This window comes from Salmo salar, chromosome ssa16, assembly GCF_905237065.1.
Source record: "Salmo salar chromosome ssa16, Ssal_v3.1, whole genome shotgun sequence".
In the NCBI taxonomy this organism is placed as follows: Eukaryota; Metazoa; Chordata; class Actinopteri; order Salmoniformes; family Salmonidae; genus Salmo; species Salmo salar.
The window spans coordinates 8,530,908-8,554,748 of record NC_059457.1 but is presented as its reverse complement, the minus strand read 5'-3'; positions in this window follow the sequence as shown (position 1 = coordinate 8,554,748).

Sequence of the window (23,841 nt, the reverse complement as noted above, 5' to 3'; positions counted from 1 at the left end):
GTCTCCTCGAGTTTCTTTTTTGTGAAGAAGAAGGATGGGGGTCTGTGACCGTGCATTGATTATCGAGGTCTTAATAAAATTACAGTGGGGTACAGTTACCCGCTACCTCTGATCGCCCCGGTGATTGAATTAATGCGCATGCTTCTTCACAAAACTGGATCTCAGGAGTGCGTATAACCTGGTGCGTATCCGAGATGGAGACGAGTGGAAGACAGCATTTAGTACCACCTCAGGGCATTATGAGTACCTTGTCATGCCGTATGGGTTAAAAAATGCTCCATCAGTCTTCCAATCTTTTGTCGATGAGATTTTCAGGGACCTGCACGGGCAGGGTGTAGTGGTGTATATCGATGACATTCTGATTTACTCCGCTACACGCGCCGAGCATGTGTCCCTGGTGCGCAAAGTGCTTGGTCGCCTGTTGGAGCATGACCTGTATGTCAAGGCTGAGAAATGCTTGTTCTTTAAACAGTCCGTCTCTTTCTTAGGATATCGCCTATCTACGTCAGGAGTGGAGATGGAGAGTGACCGTATTACAGCCGTGCGTAATTGGCCGACTCCCACCACGGTAAAGGAAGTGCAGCGATTTTTAGGGTTTGCCAATTACTACCGGAGATTTATCCGGGGTTTTGGTCAGATAGCTGCTCCCATTACCTCACTGCTGAAGGGGGGTCTGGTGCGCTTGCAGTGGTCAGCTGGGGCGGATAGGGCGTTTAGGAAACTGAGGGCTCTGTTTACCTCGGCTCCTGTGTTGGCTCATCCGGATCCCTCTCTGCAGTTCATAGTGGAGGTGGACGCATCTGAGGCTGGGATAGGAGCTGTGCTCTCTCAGCATTCAGGTACGCCACCTAAGCTCCGCCCCTGTGCCTTCTTCTCTAAGAAGCTCAGCCCGGCGGAGCAAAACTATGATGTGGGGGACAGGGAGCTGTTGCCTATCGTCAAGGCTCTGAAGGTGTGGAGACACTGGCTTGAGGGGGCTAAACACCCTTTTCTCATCTGGACTGACCACCGCAATCTGGAGACTGAATCCTCGCCAGGCAAGGTGGGCCATGTTTTTCACCCGTTTTGTGTTTACCCTCTCTTATAGACCAGGTTCCCAGAACGTCAAGGCAGACGCACTGTCCCGGCTGTATGACGCAGAGGAGTGGTCCATGGATCCCACTCCCATCATCCCAGCCTCTTGTTTGGTGGCACAAGTAGTCTGGGAGCTGGACGCGGACATTGAGCGGGCGTCACGTGCAGAGCCCGTTCCCCCTCAGTGTCCAGCTGGGCGTCTGTACGTTCCGTCCGCTGTCCGCGACCGATTGATCTACTGGGCTCACACGTCACCCTCCTCTGGTCATCCTGGGATTGGTCGGACAATGCGCTGTCTTAGTGGGAAATACTTGTGGCCCACCTTAGCTAAGGACGTGAGGCTTTATGTTTCCTCCTGCTCAGTGTGCGCCCAGTGCAAGGCTCCTAGACACCTACCCAGGGGTAAGTTACAACCCTTACCCATTCAACAGCGGCCGTGGTTGCACTTGTCGGTGGATTTTATAACCGATCTTCCACCATCACAAGGTAACACCACGATCCTGGTCGTTGTGGATCGCTTTTCTAAGTCCTGTCGTCTCCTCCCTTTGCCCGGTCTCCCTACGGCCCTACAGACGGCGGAGGCTCTGTTTACACACATCTTTCGGCACTACGGGGTGCCTGAGGATATAGTGTCTAATCGAGGGCCCCAGTTCACGTCAAGGGTTTGGAAGGCGTTCATGGAACATCTGGGGGTCTCGGTTAGCCTTACCTCGGGTTTTCACCCCGAAAGTAACGGGCAGGTGGAGAGAGTTAATCAGGATGTGGGTAGGTTTCTGAGGTCTTATTGCCAGGATCGGCCGGGGGAGTGGGCGGAGTTTGTGCCCTGGGCAGAGATGGCTCAGAACTCGCTCCGCCACTTCTCCACTAACCTCACTCCGTTTCAGTGTGTGTTAGGTTATCAGCCGGTTCTGGCCCCTTGGGATTAGAGCCAGACCGAGACTCCTGCGGTGGACCACTGGTTCCGGCGCGTGGAGGAGACCTGGGACGCAGCTCACGTCCGCCTTCAGCGCGCCGTACGACGTCAAAAAGCTGGTGCAGACCGTCGCGAGGCCCCGGTGTTTGCACCGGGGGACAGGGTCTGGCTCTCGACCCGAAACCTGCCCCTCCGCCTGCCCTGCCGGAAGCTGAGTCTGCGGTTTGTGGGGCCGTTTAAAGTCCTGAGGAGATTGAACGAGGTATGTTATAGGTTAAAGCTTCCCCCCAATTACCGCATTAACCCCTCGTTCCATGTGTCTCTCCTCAGGCCGGTGGTGGATGGCCCGCTCCAGGAGGCTGAGGTGCGGGAGGTTCCTCCACCCCCTCTGGACATTGAGGGGGCCCCGGCGTACTCCGTTCGATCCATCCTGGATTCGAGACGTCGGGCGAGGGGTCTTCAGTACCTCGTGGACTGGGAGGGGTACGGTCCGGAGGAGAGATGCTGGGTTCCGGTGGAGGATGTGTTAGATCCTTCCATGCTGAGCGAGTTCCATCGTCTCCATCCGGATCGCCCTACGCCTCGTCCTCCGGGTCGTTCCATGCTCAGTTGACAATCACCCCGGTAATTTCCTCGAAACTAAACCTAAACTCATTTCAATACAATATATAATAACAACAGATTAAATAACTGAAGTATAGTTTGATGGAGGAGAAAAGGGGAGAATGGGTGAGTTGATGAGTGAACTATGCATAATTATGCCTTCTAAAAAAATGCTGGATCAAAATTGACCCAATTTTGATAATTTCTGTCACCCAGTGCTGGGTTACTATAGTACATACTGTACCCAGCACTGGGTTACTTGATTTACCCACCAAAAATGTTATTTTGACCCTGCAGTTGTTGTTTTTTTACTCTTTTGCTGGGTTATTGTTATTCATGTATTGATGGTAATTTTTTTCGACCTTCTCTGTATTACAGAATCTGTTAATTTTCTAAAGGTACAAATGCTTCTAACAATAACAATTAATTTTACAACGTTACTACACAGCCTATCCATTTTTTAAATTACATAAATGGCCAAACATGACAAATTGTAGATAAAATACTAAATGTTTATTTTCAGTTATTAATTTCAGCTACATAATGAAGTAATGCAAAAGATAAACGACAAATAAGGTACACACAAATTAACAAAAACTTTAGAAGCACAATCCATAATTTGAAAATCACAGCAACCTTAATAATTAAAACTGAGGAAGGGGGCTGAAGAAAAGTAAACACTTTACCCTCTAATCCCCCAGTCCCTACCAGGTATACATTTTTTATATGAATTTATGTAAAACAACAACAACAACGAAACAATGTCTTTTGCTCCGGTGCATGTCCATTCATGATGGTGAATGCCAGGGAGTAGAGGTTATTGTCCCAAGAGTCAGAACAAAGTGTTTGTGTCTCTGGTTCTTTTGGTCGCCTGATGGAGATATTCAGTCATATCAAATCACATTTCATTGGGCACATATGTAGCAGATGTTATTGCGGGTGTGGTGAAATGTTTGTGTTCCTAGATCCAACAGTGCAGTAGTATCTTACAGTTCACCACAATACACACCTATCTAAAAGTAAAATAATGGAATGAAGAAATATATAAATATTAGATTGAGCAATGTTGGAGTGGCATTGACAAAAATACTGTAGACTAGAATACAGTATATACATATGAGATGAGTAAAGCAGTATGTAAACATTATTTAAACATTATTAAAGTGACCAGTGATTCCAACCTCTAAGATGCAGGGTTACGTAACCGGGTGGAGCTTACCCGAGTTCCCCCGAGCTTACCCGAGTTCCTCCGAAGACTGCCGAGTTGCCTCTTCCTGAGCCGATGCAGCTCGGCAGGGCTAGGCTGCCTCCAGCCCAACGCGTACGCAGACTGAACACCCAGAGTTGTCTGTATTGCGGTACTGTCGGTCATTATGTGTCTACCTGTCCCTTCAAGAGACCCAGCTCATTCTTTGGAGTGAGTACTCTGGTGAGTCTTAAAGATAATTGTTCTTCTCTCCTTACTCGTCCCCCTCTCCATGCTACCCTGCTGTGGGGCGACAAGTCCAAGTCTCTCCAGGTACACATCGACTCGGGGGTTGATGTGAGTCTCATGGACGTTACTCTGCCGTTCGAGCTGGGCATCCCCACTCAACCCCTCTCCATTCCCATGGGTGTCAGAGTGTTTGACGGGCACTCTATAGGCTTGGTAACACAACAGACTACCCCCGTCAACCTACGAGTGTCGGGGAACCACAGCGAGATTATCCAATTCCTGCTGGTTGAGTGTCCGCAGGTTCCCGTGGTATTGGGATTCTCTTGGCTCCAGCGACACAATCCCTCCATTGACTGGGCTACTGGTGCCATCGTGGGCTGGAGCCTGTCCTGCCACACTCATTATCTTAAGTCAGCTCTACCTGCCCCGAAACGTGCTGGGTCTCCTCTAGGGATATCTTGGACCCAGAATTCTCTGGTAGGACATCAGGTGGCATCCCTAGAGGGGGTGGTACTGTCACGCCCTGATCTGTTTCACCTGTCCTTGTGTTTGTCTCCGCCACCTCCCGGTGTCGCCCATCTTCCCCATTACCCCCTGTGTAATTATACCTGTGTTTTCTGTCTGTTGCCAGTTCGTTTTTTTGTATTCAAGCCTACCAGCATTTTGTCTCAGTCTCTCTTTTGCTCATCCTCCTGGTTTTTGACATTCCCCATGACCTGACACGTACCCGCCCACCTGACCACTGCCTGTCTCTCACCCTGGGCCTGCCTGCCGTCCTGTACCTTTGCTCCAACTCTGGATTACCGACCTCTGCCTGACCTGACCCTGAGCTTTCCTGCCGCCCTGTACCTTGGCCTCTGCCCTGGATTATCAACTCCTGCCTGCCTGGAACTATAGTTTGCCTGCCCCTGTGGATACAATAAACATTGTTACTTCACACAGTCTGCACTTGGGTCTTACCTTGATTCCTAATAGTCTCTCGGTCCCAGCTTTGATGCACCTGTACTGACCTCGCCTTCTGGATGATAGCGGCGAACAGGGCATGGCCCGGGTGGTTGATGTCCTTCTATTCCATATTGGTTCTAATCTGGGGATGAGAGAATATAACGATAAAATGTCAAATGAAGTTTTATTGGTCACATACAAATGGTTAGCAGATGTTAATGCAAGTGTGGCGAAATGCTTGTGCTTCTAGTTCCAACAGTGCAGTAATATCTAACAAGTAATCTAACAATTCCCCAACAACTACCTAATACACACAAATCTAAAGGGGTGAATGAGAATACGTACATATACATTTATGGATGAGCAATGGCCGAGCGGCATAGGCAAGGTGCAATAGATGGTATAAAATACAGTATATACATATTATATGACTAATGTAAGATATGTAAGCATTATTTAAAGTGGCATTGTTTAATTAAAGTGACTAGTGATCCATTTATTAAAGTGGGCAGTGATTGGGTCTCAATGTAGGCAGCAGCCTCTCTGAGTTAGTGATTGCTGTTTAGCAGTCTGATGGCCCCAGTGAAGCTGTTTTTCAGTCTCTCGGTCCCAGCTTTGATGCACCTGTACTGACCTCACCTTCTGGGTGGTAGCAATGTGAACAGGCAGTGGCTCGGGTGGTTGTTGTCCTTGATGATCTTTTTGGTCTTCCTGTGACATTGTGTGCTGTAGGTGTCATGGAGGGCAGATAGTTTGCCCCCGGTGATGCGTGGTGCACCACCCTCTGGAGAGCTTTGCGGTTGAGTTGCCATACCAAGCTGTGATACAGCATGACATAATGCTCGCAATTGTTTATCTGTAAAGGTTTGTCAGGGTTTTGGGTGACAAGCCAAATTTCTTCAGCCTCCCGAGGTTGAAGAGGCACTGTTGCACCTTCTTCACCACACTATCTGTGTGGGTGGACCATTTCAGTTTGTTGTGATGTGTACACAGAGGAACTTAAAATGTTCCACCTTCTCCACTGCTGTCCATTCAATGTGGATAGGGGGGTGCTCCCGCTGATGTTTCCTGAAGTCCACGATCATCTCCTTTGTTTTGTTGAGTGAGAGGTTGTTTTCCTGACACCACACTCCGGGTGCCCTCACCTCCTCCCTGTAAGCTGTCTCATCGTTGTTGGTAATCAAGCCAACTACTGTTGTGTCGTCTGCAAAGTTGATGATTGGTTGAATGTGTGCATGGCCACACATTCGTGGGTGAACAGGGAGTACAGGAGGGACTGAGCACACACCCTTCTGGGGCTCCAGTGTTGAGGGTCAGCGAAGTGGAGATGTTGTTTCCTACCTTCACCACCTGGGGGTAGCCCGTCAGAAAGTCCAGGACCCAATTGCACAGGGCGGGGTTGAGACCCAGGACCTCCAGCTTGATGATAAGCTTAGAGGGTACTATGGTGTTGAATGCTGAACAGAAGTGAGTGCTACGGAGCGGTAGTCATTTAGTTCAGTTATCTTTGCCTTCTTTGGTACAGGAACAATGGTGGCCATCTTGAAGCATGTGGGGACAGCAGACTGGGATAGGGAGAGATTGATTATGTCTGTAAACACACCAGCCAGCTGGTCTCCGCATTCTCTGAGGATGCGGCTAGGGATCGTCTGGGCCAGCAGCCTTGCGAGGGTTAACACGTTTAAATGTTTTACTCACGTTGGTCGCGGAGAAGGAGAGGGGTGGGGTGCAGTCCTAGTTAACGGGCCGCGACGGTGGCACTGTATTATCCTCAAAGCGGGCAAAGGAGGTGTTTAGTTTGTCTGGAAGCGTGACGTCGGTGTCCGTGACGTGGCTGGTTTTCTTTTTGGAATCCGTGATTTCCTGTAGACCCTGTCACATACGTTGCGTGTCTGAGCCGTTGAATTGCGACTCCACTTTGTCCCTATACGGGCATTTCGCTTGTTTGATTGCCTTGCGGAGGGAATAACTACACTGTTTGTATTCGGTCATATTCCCAGACCATGGTTAAATGTGGTGGTTCGTGCTTTCAGTTTTGCGTGAATTCCGCCATCCATCCACGGTTTCTGGTTAGGGTAGGTTTTAGTAGTCACAGTGAGTAAAACATCTCCAATGCACTTCCTTATAAACTCACTCACTGAGTCAGCGTACAGAATGATGATGTTCTCTGAGGCTGACTGGAACACATCCCAGTCCGCGTGATCAAAACAATCTTGAAGCGTGGATTCCAATTGGTCAGATCAACGTTCAATGGTTCTAGTCACTGGTACTTCTTGTTTGAGTTTCTGCCTATAAGACGGTAGGAACAAAATGGCGTCGTGGTCGGATTTGCCAAAGGGAGGGCGGGGGAGGGCTTTGTATGGATAGCGGAAGTTAGAGTAGCAGTGATCGAGTGTACTCCACCCGTGCGAAGTGCAATCATAATGCTGATCAAATTTAGGTAGCCTTGTTCTCAAATTTGCTTATTTTAAATCCCCAGCTACAATAAATGCAGCCTCAGGATATATGGTTTCCAGTTTACATAGAGTCTAGTGAAGTTCCTTGAGGGCCGTCTTGGTGTCTGCTTGAGGGGGAATGTACACAGCTGTGACGATAACTGACGAGAATTCTCTTGGGAGGTAATATGGCCGGCATTTTATTGTAAGGAATTCTAGGTCGGGTGAGCAGAAGGACTTGAGTTTCTGTATGTTGTTATGATTATACCATGATTTGTTAATCATGAAGCATACACCCCCGCCCTTCCTCTTCCCTGAGAGGTGTTTATCTCTGTCGGGGTGATGCATGGAGATGGCTGAACCGATTCCGACATCATATCCCGAGAGAGCCATGTTTCCGTGAAACAGAGAATGTTACAATCTCTGATGTCTCTCTGGAAGGCAACCCTTGCTCAAATTTCGTTTACCTTGTTGTCAAGAGCCTGGACACTGAGTAATATACTCAGGAGCGGTGGGCGATGTGCACGTCTACGCAGCCTGACCAGGAGGCCGCTTCATCTACCCCTCCTGCGCGGCCGTTGTTTTGGGTCGGCTTCTGGGATTAACAACAGTCAAGACACTCATCACACTCTTGCACAAGCCCACGCACGCACAAACACAAATTGTGGCCTTTCATATTGCTCAGAACATGCTATACTCCGATACAGTCTATTGATATGTGAAGGAAGTTATTCTGCATTGAGTTGAGTCCAGACACTGTGTCCAGACACACCACCATAAAAGCATGAGTTAGAACCTTGCCAACTAGCTACAACAATGTTAAATTATTTAGAGACAGGGAATAGTCCTAGCTAGCTTAATAAAATCTACAGCTAGCTATCTGGTCTGGCTAGCTATACCAGGTGAGAAACCTAGTTTGAGCTAGCTAGCTACATTAGCTAATTAAACTAAGTTATCTAGCTAGCTACATGATGTGAAAGGCAATGCACGACACAGTAACATTAAAGTTAGGCTTACAGAAGACAATTTTTTTATAGCCACTGCTAACATGATCTAAAATTGTCACTTACTGAGATAATTATGATAGCAAGGTCTATTTAACCTGAATGGATAATTAGTCATGTTAGCTAGCTTTTTACTCACCGGTTTTATGTCAGCCACAAAGCCTTGCCCATTGGTCTGTTGAAAAGTAATTCCATTCAGCACTGGCTCCACTGTGGTGGATTTGCTACAGATGCAACACTCCTCATTCAGGAGCTTGCCAGATCATTTTGTTTGATTTAACCCACCCGTTGGGTCATATCTCAATAACCCAGCATTAACAACCCAACCTTTCTCTTTTTAAAGAAAACAACCCAACTAAGTGACCCAGTACCTGCAACCCAGCAAATGGGTCATCCAAACAACCCAGAATATGTGTTGAGTGTGTAATCATCAATTTTGAATGAAGAACAGCGTTGGTCATTCTATTATATTAATCTATTCTAAATATAATCTCAAATGGTGTGCCCTCTATCAGTCCACCGAATCCAAGCAGTTTTATTAGTCTACTCCAGGCCTACTTGGAGAAGGCTACACAGTCAGAGTGTGCATAATTTACAATGGCAAGACCAAGTCAAATGGAATGCACATGCTGCATTAGTGTTGCTACAAGATCTGAATGAAAACAACTCAGATGGCAGGGAAGAAATTAATCATGAAACCTCTAACTATTATTCTGATTCATGCTGAATGGCTTTCCATATCTGGGAAAGGATCCATATTGGGCAGCAGGTGAGCGAGTTTCGGATAATAATTCGGATCAGATAGCACGGCTGCACTAGCTGAAAGGAGGAACTTGCCGCTGGCCTGTTGCTGTGTTCTACAACATGCTTGACTTGGCTGCTATCAACGCAAACGTGTTGTTCAAGCAATGAATGAACAACACCCATGAGCAAGAGAAACTTCATCATGAGTCTGGCACACGGGCTACGTGAGAGACCTGAGGCTCAAGGCAGCAGCAAAGATTTCATGCGAGCCAAATTGCCCACAGTTCCTGGGCAGGAGAAATTGCAAGCTGGACAGATGCAATCAGAACAGAACTCAGACACCTGTTTCAGATGTAAGCAACTTGTTTGTGGGAAGTGTTGCATTTTTTTCAATTTTTTGACCTTTATTTAACTAGGCAAGTCAGTTAAGAACAAATTCTTATTTCCAATGACAGCCTAGGAACAGTGAGTTAACTGCCTTGTTCAGGGGTAGAACGACAGATTTTTACCTTGTCAGCTTGGGGATTAGATCTAGTAACCATATAGACACATTCATAATAATACCAATATTGCTTTGGTGCTGATTTTCACTATTCACAAGCCGACCTAGCACCTATACTGATGTTTATGCTAACAGATATTTTCTTCATTGACAGTGTGTCTTGTGGTTGGGTATTTTTATTTGTTTTGTCATTATAAAAATAAGGTTGTATTGTGTGTCAACAGACATGATTTTTGTTTCATAGTTGTAACTAAGCCATTCCATATACTTTACACTTGAAATTCTGTGTTTTTGGTGGTTTTTCGTTTTTACATTGCCTACAGTAACATATACTAATGAAAATGTTATTATGTTCATTCAAATCTTTACATTTCTTATTCTAATGTTGACTAACACCTTCATAAACACAACAAATGACATTGGCACAAAGGTGGGTCAAGTGAGGCCAGGTTCTATTTAAATTGGTTTATTAGACTGGTAGCGATTGGTACTCTTAGAGGCCCGGCTATTCTACTGCTAAATATGTGTCACATCCTGACCAGCAGAGGGAGCAGGGCTATGGAAGAGTTTAGTAAACTCGAGAGGCAGCCCCAATATTTTTTTTGGGGGGGGCACAAGGGCAGTTTTGCAGGGCAAGAATGGAGCCCCAGGCCAGCTCCCCGCACTAGCATGGAGGTGCGTGTCTCCAGGCTGGCACGTCCAGTACCAGCCCCACACATCAGGCGTCTAGTGTGTCAGCCCAGCCTCGCCAGTCAGGAGTCGCCAGAGCTGCCCGCCAGTCAGGAGTCGCCAGAGCCGCCCGCCAGTCAGGAGTCGCCAGAGCCGCCCGCCTGTCAGGAGTCGCCAGAGCCGCCCGCCTGTCAGGAGTCGCCAGAGCCGCCCGCCAGTCAGGAGTCGCCAGAGCCGCCCGCCAGTCAGGAGTCGCCAAAGCCGCCCGCCAGTCAGGAGTCGCCAAAGCCGCCCGCCAGTCAGGAGTCGCCAGAGCCGCCCGCCAGTCAGGAGTCGCCAGAGCCGCCCGCCAGTCAGGAGTCGCCAAAGCCGCCCGCCAGTCAGGAGTCGCCAGAGCCGCCCGCCAGTCAGGAGTCGCCAGAGCCGCCCGCCAGTCAGGAGTCGCCAGAGCCGCCCGCCAGTCAGGAGTCGCCAGAGCCGCCCGCCAGTCAGGAGTCGCCAGAGCCGCCCGCAAGTCAGGAGTCGCCAGAGCCGCCCGCCAGTCAGGAGTCGCCAGAGCCGCCCGTCTGCCCGGAGATAGCCAGAGCGGCCCGACTGCCCGGATCAGCCAGAGCGGCCCAACTGCCCGGATCAGCCAGAGCGGCCCGACTGCCCGGGTCTGCCAGAGCGGCCCGACTGCCCGGGTCTGCCAGAGCGGCCCGACTGCCCGGGTCTGCCAGAGCGGCCCGACTGCCCGGGTCTGCCAGAGTGGCCCGACTGCCCTCCGGCCCAGCCCGAGTGGTCCGACTGCCCTCCGGCCCAGCCCGAGTGGCCCGCCTGTCCTCCGGCCCAGCCCGAGTGGCCCGCCTGTCCTCCGGCCCAGCCCGAGTGGTCCGTCTGCCAGGGTCAGCCCGAGTGGCCCGTCTGCCCGGCGCAGCTATCGGCACCACCGAAGTGGGCGACGCCGAAGGTGGAGAGAGGTCCACATCCCGCACCTGAGCCACCTCCAGGATAGGTGGGTTGGGGAGGGAGGGTGTAGCACAGTGCTCCCTTATTGTTTAGGGGTTATTGTTTATTGGTTTTGTTGGGGTATTGGGGATTTTTTGTTGTGTTTTCTTTTTTAAGGTGCATTACGGGGTCTGCACCTTGAGGGGGGGGGTACTGTCACATCCTGACCAGCAGAGGGAACAATTGGATTAGTTTTGGTCAGGATGTGGCAGGGTTTTTGTGTGTGTGAATGGTTGTGTTGGTGATTAGGACTCCCAATTGAAGGCAGGTGTGTCGAGTTGCCTTTGATTGGGAGTCCTATATAGGAGTGTGTGTTTTTCTTTGGGGTTGTGGGTAATTGTTTCTTGTTTAGTGTGGTTGCACCTGACAGGACTGTTGGCTGTCAGTTTCCTTGTTTTTGTTCTTGTATAGTGTTCGTTCTAATTAAATTGAAGGATGAATACTAACTCTGCTGCATTTTGGTCCATTTCTGAAGACAGCTGTGACAATATGCATTTGTCATGATGCTATGAGGATGAAATGCTCCGAAAGTTTTTGTCTTTTATGATATTTTTCTGAAAGTACTGCTAGAGTGTAAAATACACATATTTAGGAAAAGTCAGAGACAGGTGGGTTCAAGGTTTTTATTGAAATTAAGTGATTACAACATTGAAAATGTGAGACTGACCATCTTGGCGGCTCTGGCGCTTGACACCCATTTCCAGGTCTTGCCCTGTGGTTCATTCATAAATTGGGATGTGCCTGAACAAAAGTGAGCCTAGAGGGGGGTGACCTGGAGGTCTCTGAGGTACCTGAATCACTTTAATAATAAAGAATTGCATTCATTATCATTGCTCTTGAGTGCTGTCAAAGTGCATTATAATAGAGGCGCTTGCAGAGGTTGCTTGCAGAGGTTGCACACATGAATCTACATCAATTTAGACGATTGGAGACTAGCAGAATATTGTTTAATACCTCACAAATTATCGAAATGACAGGCTACTTTGACACCGACAAACTGAGAATCTGAGATCAATAAAAATGACCTTGTCTTGAATCCATCAATATCCTAGGCCTAGGTGTGTGGAGACACACATATTGTACAATATGAGGATGAATATAGTCCTAAAAAAGCTTTCCAGTTTCACTGATTCACCCAATGATGCGTAGCTCGCTCACTGGCAATGGCCAAAAGCCTACCTCTCTCTTGTTTTACTTTCTAAAACAATGATTTTCGCTCATTAGGCTTATTGGAAAATTGCTAACATATTTGGTAGCCTACAGACAGATTAGTCTTCTCTTTTCTGCTTTCCAACCTGTTTTTTTCCCGAGAATGTATTTGAAAAATTTCGAAAGGCCTGTTTTGGCTGCATTCTGTTCACTGACAGATTTTCTGCGTGTTCCTGACTGTAAGCATGCCTTGTGATTGGGCTACACTCGCAATAAATAATGAAGTGCAATGCTATCAGAGCAGAGGAAGGGAGCGAGATCATAGAAAATGTATACAATTTTTGTTCTGTGAGAGATACAGGTGCACACTTTTCTCTCTCACCACAGCAATGTCGACAATGTTACGCAAACCAAGTTAACTACGCCAGCAGCATACCACCCTGCATCCCACTGCTGGCTTGCTTCTGAAGCTAAGCAGCGTTGGTCCTGGTCAGTCCCTGGATGGGAGACCAGATGCTGCTGGAAGTGGTGTTGGAGGGCCAGTAGGAGGCACTCTTTCCTCTGGTCTAAAAAATATCCCAATGCCCCAGGGCAGTGATTGGGGACACTGCCCTGTGTAGGGTGCTGTCTTTCAGATGGGATGTTAAACGGGTGTCCTGACTCTCTGAGGTCATTAAAGATCCCATTGTACTTATCGTAAGAGTAGGGGTGTTAACCCTGGTGTCCTGGCTAAATTCCCAATCTGGCCCTCATACCATCATGGCTACCTAATCATCCCCAGCTTACAATTGGCTCATTCATCCCCCTGAAACTATTCCCCAGGTTGTTGCTGTAAATGAGAATGTGTTCACAGTCAACTTACCTGGTAAAATAACGGAAAAATCAAAAAACTGCAACCCAACATGATTCTAATTCTTAGAATATCAGGCACATTTTCACATTACATTTTTTAAGGGACATAAAATTACACAGGAGGCAACTTTAATGAACTCTGATTGCTTATTATTTTTTATTAGAGTTTTTACTCTAATAAATTGCAACAGTGAAAATAATGTGTAATGTCATGAGAGGTACAGGAACCTGGAAAATGTGTTCCAGAGTGAAAAAATGCAAAACTGAGAGGTGCAGGATCCTGTTCCAGCAGGATCCGACTCAAATTAAGCACGGTTCTTGCCGTAGATTTTCAAGTTCAATTAAAGTCAACACTAACTCGGCCACTCAGGAACATTCACTGTCTTCTTGGTAAGCAACTCAAGTGTATTTGGCCTTGTGTTTTAGGTCATTGTCCTGCTGAAATCTGAATTCATCTCCCAGTGTCAGGTGGAAAGTAGACGGAACCAAGTTTTCCTTCAGGATTTTGGCTGTGCTTAGCTTCACTCTTTTTCTTTTTATTCTGAAAAACTCCCCAAACATAACACTTTGTATTCAGGACAAAAAGTACATTGCGTTGCCACATTTTCTGCAGTATTACTTTAGTTCCTTGTTGCAAACAGGATGCATATTTTGGTACATGTTTATTCTGTACAGGGTTCCTTAACTCTGTCAATTAGGTTAGTATTGTGGAGTAACTACAATGCTGTTGATCCATCCTCAGTTTTCTCCTATCACAACCATTAAACTATGTAACTGTTTTAAAATCACCATTAGCCTCATGGTGAAATCCCAAGGAGGTTTCCTTCCTCTCCGGCAATTGAGTTAGGAAGGACGCCTGTATCTTTGTAGTGACTGGGTGTGTTGATACAACAGCCATAGTCAAATTAATAACTTCACCATGCTCAAAGGGATATTCAACGTCTGCTTTTTTTTATCCATCTACCAATAAGTGCCCTTCTTTGCGAGGCATTGGAAAACCTCTCTGGTCTTTGTTGTTGAATCTGTGTTCGAAATTCACTACTCGACTTACAAATAATTGTGTATGGGGTACAGAGATGAGGTAGTTATTGAAAAATCATGTTAAACACTATTATTGTACACAGAGATAGTCCATGCAACTTATTATGTGACTTGCTAAGCACATTTTAATTCCTGAAGTCATTTAGGCTTCCCATAACAAAAGGGTTGAATACTTATTCACTCAAGACAAAATAATTCCACTTTTCTTGACTCAAGACAAAATAATTCCACTTTGACTTCATGGGGTATTGTGTGTAGGCCAGTGACACAATATCTCAATTTAATCAATTTTAAATGTAGGATTCAACACAACAAAATGTAGAAAAAGTAAAGTCGTGTGAATACTTTCTGAAGGCACTGTATATTAAAGTGACACTACGTGAAAGTTTGTTTTGTCACTGGCAGAGTTACAGTGTTGCTTCGTGTGTCTGTCCACATTCCTTAGACTATGGTTAGTTGTTCCTCTGGATCTGTTCTTTGTTCCGGTGTGGGATCACAGGATAGCAGAACCTGATATTGTAACATCTGACAGTCAGGTTCTTTGACACCTCAACATTCCAAGGACTTGAGCGAGTCCAGATGGTCTGGATCCGTACGTGGATGCTTCCTGACCTGAGTACTATTGCCCCAGTTCCCAATGTCCCCATCCCCCTTGCCTTGTGGTCCTCCCTTCTATTTTAAATAGTTTTTAAGCAGTGAAAATAAACCCAACAGGCTATTGTTTATGAAGCATGTGACATATAAAATTAGATTTGATTAATTGGTTCATGTCCCTGTCACCCTCCAGTGATAGTAAACCAATAGCTACCTACACGCCACAACCCCTCGTACCCCAGTCCCCCCATTGCCACACAACTCCAGCAATTTCCTGTTCTAGTGCAGATCATGTTCCCCATCGGATGCCTCTCCACATATGCACACACAGACACACACGCACACATACTGCCCTTGCATGCATGCCATGCTCTCTTGTCCACTGCCTCTCTCTCTCTCTCTCTCTCTCTCTCTCTCTCTTTTGCTCTCTCTCTCTCTCTCTCGCCAATGACACACACACCTCCCTTGTGTACGAATCCCCTTCTAATAGTGTCCTTGACCCACTCCAGGGCTTGTTATCGTGTAATGAGGTGGTGGTGATATGAAAAGGTTAAGGGAGGAGGTGGTGGGGTGACACACACAAGCACATCTGTGGAACACAGCACTCATTTAGGTGTGTGTGTAAGGGGTGGTTGTGTATGTGAGCGCTGGTTGTGTGTGTGTCTGTGTCTTGGGACAGCTGTAAATGTCTCCTAATTGAGCTGCAGAAAGACTGCTAATTAAAAGGCTTGCAGTGGTTTTTAATTTCCCCTTTAATCTGCAGCGCAGCGGGCACTTATTTATTAATTTATTAATTCACCTATTAATTCATTCATGCATGTATGCCATTTAGCAGACACATTTATCCAAAGTGACTTACAATCATGTGGCATACATTTTTTAATTTTACTCAACCAGCAACAATCAGATGAAACCAAACCTACAGACAGAGTGTCAATGACAGTCAGGAGGACTGCTAAGATTATCAGTCTGACAAAATACCTTATAGGGACTTGTGTTCCACCTCTCAGCTCTCTCATCATGGCCTAACCAGACATAGAGCGTTGTGGCTGTTGAGTAAAGAAACTTTTTTATGGGTACTGAGAGGGCTGCTATGATACTCAGCTATCAGCGCCTCTCCTATCTTGCTCTCCTCCCCTCCCCTCCTCTTTCCAGAACCACCCACATGGAAAGATAGCTTCTGCCGGGCTAGCCAGCACTCACCACCACCGCCGGAACTACTAATATCTTTCCCTCTGTGCTCTGTGTGAGCCTGGTTTTCACTCTGTCTCTGTCTGTCCCTCTAGCTTGCTATCTCTCTCTGTCTATTATGTAATTCTGTCTCTCTCTCCTCCCTCTGTCTCTCCCTCTGTGTGTGTGTGCCTCTCTCGCTGTCTGTCTATCTTTCTCTCTCTTTATTACATAAAAGGGCTGAATGTAATATGGAGCGGGAATACTTTCAATACTCTGTCAAAGCAATGTGTGCATGTGTGTCTGTGTGTGTGTGTGTTCATTTAACGTAGGGCCTCTGAGTGACACTGTTAAAACCATCACATGCTCTGTTGACTGACCCCTGACCCCACTTACGCCCTCTGTGGAACTGTGGAATGCTGGGGTGGAATATCTCTAGAGTACTACGGGGGAGTGAGGTCAGAATGAACAGCTTTGTTTTGGAACTCAGTGTTTTGTTGGTTGTTGCTCTCCATGGCCACTGTTTCGGACTTGTTGTTGTGGAATACACTGGTTTCTCTATTACAGCCCTGCAGCCCACTCACTTTTCACAGCACGGCAGACATTTTTTGTCAGAAGGGCCCTGTTGACTGTAATTGTCGGTTCTTTACAGCTTTAGCAAAAGGTTGTTGATTCACCATTTGTGTCTATTTTTACTGATAACTCTGGCAGGGGGCATGGGGAATTGACTTGTAACTTTCCTGAGAAGTTTACTGACTCAAAATGTATGTCAGGTTGCGTTGGGAATATGGAGATACAATGTTTAATGCCTAGTATTCACTGCCATGAATAGTGTTTTCTGAGCCTCTGGTACAGAGAGATGTCACCAGTCTGAGAGATGAACAGACCCAACCTGTCTGTCTGTCTGTCTGTCGGTCTCAGGGGTTGCTCTTGTGATAGAAATAGATACACCTGTGAAAAGATAATGTCACACTTGCTCCACAGAAGGAGGTAATATCTGGTATTGGTATTTACCCTACATAAGGGTGTGTCCTCAACACCCTTCTTTCCTTTCAGATCTGCTTTCATGAAGGAAAGAATATGGAGGAAATGGAGGCTATACCTGGGATGACATGTCTTATTTTTGGTTCAAATAAACCCTCGAAACATCTTGACAACCTTGGATCGACATCGGAATACCTGAGACTCTATTATGCAGCATCCTTGAGCTGCCTAGGATGACATTTATTTTACATGGAGAGAGGCAGGGGCAGAGAAAGAGAGAGATGGAGAGAGGTAGAGAAAGAAGCAGGTAAAGAGAAAGCGAGGTAGCGAAGGTTGACAAAAGGCAAGTTCCTGTGCCTCCATATATCCCATGTGGAGGGCTTAGCTGAACAGGAGTATAAACAGTAATTATCATCTAAAAACAGGTTATAAATAACACTGTAGAGAGAAAGAGATGAGAAAACATCACAGTTAAGTGGAGCCCACACACCCTTCAATAGATCTTGTGTTAGACCGGACTATAAATCACTAATGTAATTCCACGCTAATGGAACTTCACGCTCTCCATCTTTCTTTTAATCTTTTCACTCCATCTTTCTCTCATCTACCTCTTTGTCTCTATAGTCTCCCCATATTTTAGCTATCCATTTATCTTCCCCACTTTCTATCTCTCTATTCTTTGCTATTTCCTATCTCTTATTATGATGTTTTGATACTCTCTCTCGCTCTCTCTCCCTCCCTATCTCACTATCTCTCTCCAACCCCCTTCTCTCTCGAAGACTCTTGCCAGTCATCTTCTGTCAGCCCATTCCAGGCCGTTGGCACATACTGAACAGGAAATTAGTGGTTAGGGCAGTCAAACTCAGACTCGCCACCCACCTGCCCAATACATCCGCTCCATGGGTGAGTAATGCTATTCACACAACACTGCTAAACCATGCTACTTCAGGGAACAGCCATACATAGAGTGTGAGGAGGGGAGAGAGAGGGTCTGAAAGGAAGATGAGAGAGGCATTGATGTGTCAGCATGACTTGTATGTGCGGAGTTTTGTCTATCTTTTTCTGAAAAGGTTTCTGGGTTTTGTGAGCACTGACTTTCACCCTAAACCTGGTTTAGAGGAAAGTCTAAATGGGTGTGTCACATGTCTCTTCATCTTCCGATGATATAGAGAAATCGTCGTCTGAGAACGTGGACCAATACGCAGTAGAGTTGGTGCTCATCATCTTAATTTATTAAATAACATTGAACACAAGAAAACAAGAAAACAACAAGAACGACGAATGACAGTTTTGCAGGCTATACTAACGCAGTGCAAAATCAATCTCCCACAAAAGACAAACAAACACACCCTCATATATGGGACTCTCAATCAAAGGCAAATAGACAACACCTGCCTTCAATTGAGAGTCCCAACCCCAATGAACCCAAACATAGAAACAGACACACTAGACTCAACATAGAATAGATGAAAATCAAACAGTGCCCAAAAACCCCGGAATACCTAAATCAACTGCCCTACAACAAACACACCACCCCTAACCACATAAAAGAAATACCCTCTGCCACGTCCTGACCAAACTACAATACCAATTAACCCTTAGACTGGCCAGGACGTAACAGGGTGAGATGCCAGGACATCCCTGCTCAACTTTTTCATTGTCCTCAAAAAGCCTGTCACTAATAATCCCTATTTAGAGAAAATAATTAAATTCGGAGCATAACCATAACCCTCCACGCTCCTTTTTTGTCTGCCTTCATAACAAGCAGTAGTTGTTTGATTCACCACACAGCGCAGTTGCTATGCCAACAGCGACCTAAACAAACAAACATCCAATCCGAGCGACAGTCAGCCTGGCGGACGTTTGAAAAAAACAAACAGAAAAAGAGAAAGCCGTGGCACGACCAGTCCTCGGCATGAATGAGCTCTCACTCTCTGCCTGTGAATGAGTGGCGCCAGCTAAGCAGTGCAGGGAGGCAGAACCCATTGGCATGGGATTTCCAGAAAAAGTTGCCTACTGTCAAGGATGGAGACTACTGCAAAGCTGCGTTCCCCAACATTTACAAGTCTGTTTGTCTGTTTTCCTATGTTGTCTGCCTGTCTCTGTGTGTGTCTGTGTGTCTCTATCACCCATTAGCAATATTTTCTCTGTGTTTTCGATGAATACTTAACGTGCACACCAGGGATTTGATGAGGGGGAAATCAACTTTTCCTGATTCATATCTGCTCTCAAGTTACACACAGTAACAGACCTAGCCCTCCTTCCACCCTTCCATATCCTCACATGTACTCTTAAATAACACCGGAGGCTGCCTAACCCAGCAGTGGTCCATATGTAAGGCGAGAGGTGAGGAGAGGCAGCCTCAGTGTTATAGGATGTCTATTAATGAACAGTGAGGCCACTCTGGATGCTGGATTTAGAAGAGGATGATAAGGACTGGGGGCCTAGCAGAGCTGATAGAGCCTTGTAAATATTTTAGTGTCTATAATGTAATGTTTTCTCACTTTCTCTGTAGAGCTGCAGCTGAGAACAGACACCCTCTCACCTCTATCGCACTTGTACTCTCTCAGTGGATGAGGGATAGATTGTACTTCTTAAAGGAAGTGGAGAAAACACCAACCAAAGAGAGCTCATGGATGACTTAAGCAGCCTTTCACCCATCCAATGTGTACTGTTTTTCTTTGCACTAGTCTTCCTAGATTCAGATTGTGGGACGCTGTTCCTCCTACATAATGGAAACAACTTGGGGATAAAACATCCCCAGTAACATTTGAACAACAATGTACTATCCCTTTCATGCTAAGAAGTTTTTCCACCAACTTTACCATACTGCCATTATTTCCCCGCTTTTTTCTTATGTCAGAAAGGTATTGCGGGTATCAAAGCCGAAACTATTATCTACGCCTAATGATATAGTAATCATTTTGGTAAACTTCTGCCTATGGCTTAGTATGAAACTTAGCCGTAATGCTAAAGGTGACATTGGCATGCACGCTCTTAAACTCTTGATGATTGCTAGGCAGTGGTAATTAACCATTCTCCAGCAAGTTCTTAACTTTGCAAGGCATGTCACTTCTCACATCTCTTCACAAAGGCCACCACTAAGCATGCACTGTTTTCTTAGCCGCAATTGGATGGATCCATAAAGAATTACAGTGGGAATAAATATCACTAAATTATGAAACTATTGGAATAAAGTACGCTAACGCAATTGATGGCATGTATCAAATTGTTTGAAGCAATAGCCTACCTGTGTGTGGTCAACTAGATGATAATTCAGCATTGTTTTGATTGGGACAGCACCATCGCTCCCGAGTGGCACAGCGGGTGGCTCCCGAATGGTGCAGCGGTCTAAGGCACTGCATCTCAGTGCAAGAGGTGTCACTACAGTCCTTGGTTCGAATCCAGGCTGTATCACATCCGGCCGTGATTGGGAGTCCCATAGGGCAGCGCACAATAGGCCCAGCATTGTCCGGATTTGGCTGGGGTACGCCGTCATTGTAAATAACAGTTTGTTCCTAACTGACTTGTCTAGTTAAATAAAGGTTTAATAAAATTTTTTTAAATGGTGTTGCTTTGAGACAAGCGTGGGGAATTGTCTTAATCAATCAATGTCAGATTTTTGTTTTCACTGGATATTAGTTAGGCTCAGTGGCGGCACATGGGTAAAATCACTGAGGATTTCATCTTACCTTGTTGGCTCATTTATTAGAACATTTTGCCAGCATGTTAACCTGTTGGGTCTAGGGGGCAGCATTTGCACGTCTGGATAAAAAAAATGTACCCGATTTAATCTGGTTACTAATCCTACCCAGTAACTAGAATATGCATATACTTATTATATATGGATAGAAAACACTCTAAAGTTTCCAAAACTGTTTGAATGGTGTCTGTGAGTATAACAGAACTCATTTGGCAGGCAAAACCCTGAGACATTTTCTGACAGGAAGTGGATACCTGATGTGTTGTATTGACTTTAAACCTATCCCATTGAAAAACACAGGGGTTTAGGAATATTTTGGCACTTCCTATTGCTTCCACTAGATGTCACCAGCCTTTACAAAGTGTTTTGAGTCTTCTGGAGGGAGATCTGACCGAACAAGAGCCATGGAACGGTGATGGCCGATTAGACTCTGGCGCGCGAGTTCATTTTGGGTACCCTCGTTCCAATACGTTATAAAAGAGTATGCATTCGTCCACCTTGAATATTATTCATGTTCTGGTTAAAAAAGGCCCTAATGATTTATGCTATACAACGTTTGACATGTTTGAACGAACGGAAATATATTTTTTCCCCTCGTTCATGACGAGAAGTCCGGCTGGCTTACATCATGTGCTAACGAGACGGAGATTTTTGGACATAAATGATGAGCTTTTTTGAACAAAACTACATTCGTTATGGACCTGTGATACCTGGAAGTGACATCTGATGAAGAGAATCAAAGGTAATGGATTATTTACATAGTATTTTCGATTTTAGATCTCCCCAACATGACGTCTAGTCTGTATCGCAACGCGTATTTTTCTGGGCGCAGTGCTCAGATTATTGCAAAGTGTGATTTCCCAGTAAGGTTATTTTTAAATCTGGCAAGTTGATTGCGTTCAAGAGATGTAAATCTATAATTCTTTAAATGACAATATAATATTTTACCAATGTTTTCTAATTTTAATTATTTAATTTGTGGTACTGACTTGACTGCCGGTTATTGGAGGGAAACGATTTCCTCAACATCAATGCCATAGTAAAACGCTGGGTTCTTAGAGCCTATGGGAGCCGTAGGAAGTGTCACGTTACAGCAAAGATCCTCAGTCTTCAATAAAAAGAGCCAAGATGAACAAGAACTTGTCAGACAGGTCACTTCCTGTATGGAATCTTCTCAGGTTTTTGCCTGCCATATGAGTTCTGTTATACTCACAGACACCATTCAAACAGTTTTAGAAACTTTAGGGTGTTTTCTAACCAAAGCCAATAATTATATGCATATTCTAGTTACTGGGCAGGAGTAAAAATCAGATTAAATCGGGTACGTTTTTTATCCGGGCGTGAAAATACTGCCCCCTAGCCATAACAGGTTAACAAATGGATCACTAGTCACTTTAAACAATGCTACTTTAAATAATGCCACTTTAATAATGTTTACATGTCTTACATTACTCATATCATATGTATATACTGTATTTTATACCATCTATTGCATCTTGCCTATGCCGCTCGGCCATCGCTCAACTGTATATTTATATGTACATATTCTCATTTACCCCTTTTAGATTCGTGTGTATTAGGTAGTTGGGGAATTGTTAGATTACTTGTTAGATGTTACTGCACTGTCGTAACCAGAAGCACAAGCATTTCGCTACACTCGCATTAACATCTGCTAACCATGTGTACTGTATGTGACCAATACAATTTGAAAACTACCGCTATGAGACCCTGAGGCCCATTGTGAGGCCCTTTTTTTCAAGTTATCTGTGACCAACAGATGCATATCTGTATTCCCAGTCATGTGAAATCCATAGATTAGGGCTTAATGAATTTATTTCAATTTACTGATTTCCTCATATGAACTGTAACTCGTTAAAAATCAATGAAATTGTTGCATGTTGCGTTTAAATGTTTGTTCAGTATCTACAGCCTTGTTTAAGTTGAAATGGTGCAGGAATAGCGAAGGCAGTGCCTGTTGTCTTTGTGCTGACTTGAGATATCTCCATGGTTCTAAATCGGGAGTTGTTTAGTAAACTGTCGGAAATATTGACTTGCTTGACCATGCTGCAGGTCATCAAACTGTTTGTGACATGCAATAGCTTTGTGGACTTCAATGGACAGATGTTGCTCTTCGGTTTTGTGATGAAACAAACGCATGTGTATTTGAATTTATTGCGCCACTGTTATTAACCTGTTGGGTCTAGGGGGCAGCATTTGCACGTCTGGATAAAAAAAATTTACCCGATTTAATCTGGTTACTAATCCTACCCAGTAACTAGAATATGCATATACTTATTATATATGGATAGAAAACACTCTAAAGTTTCCAAAACTGTTTGAATGGTGTCTGTGAGTATAACAGAACTCATTTGGCAGGCAAAACCCTGAGACATTTTCTGACAGGAAGTGGATACCTGATGTGTTGTATTGACTTTAAACCTATCCCATTGAAAAACACAGGGGTTTAGGAATATTTTGGCACTTCCTATTGCTTCCACTAGATGTCACCAGCCTTTACAAAGTGTTTTGAGTCTTCTGGAAGGAGATCTGACCGAACAAGAGCCATGGAACGGTGATGTCCCATTAGACACCTTGCGCTACTTCATGTTGGGTACCCTCGTTCCAATACGTTATAAAAGAGTATGCATTCGTCCACCTTGAATATTATTCATGTTCTGGTTAAAAAGGCCCTAATGATTTATGCTATACAACGTTTGACATGTTTGAACGAACGGAAATATATTTTTTCCCCTCGTTCATGACGAGAAGTCCGGCTGGCTTACATCATGTGCTAACGAGACGGAGATTTTTGGACATAAATGATGAGCTTTTTTGAACAAAACTACATTCGTTATGGACCTGTGATACCTGGAAGTGACATCTGATGAAGAGAATCGAAGGTAATGGATTATTTACATAGTATTTTCGATTTTAGATCTCCCCAACATGACGTCTAGTCTGTATCGCAACGCGTATTTTTCTGGGCGCAGTGCTCAGATTATTGCAAAGTGTGATTTCCCAGTAAGGTTATTTTTAA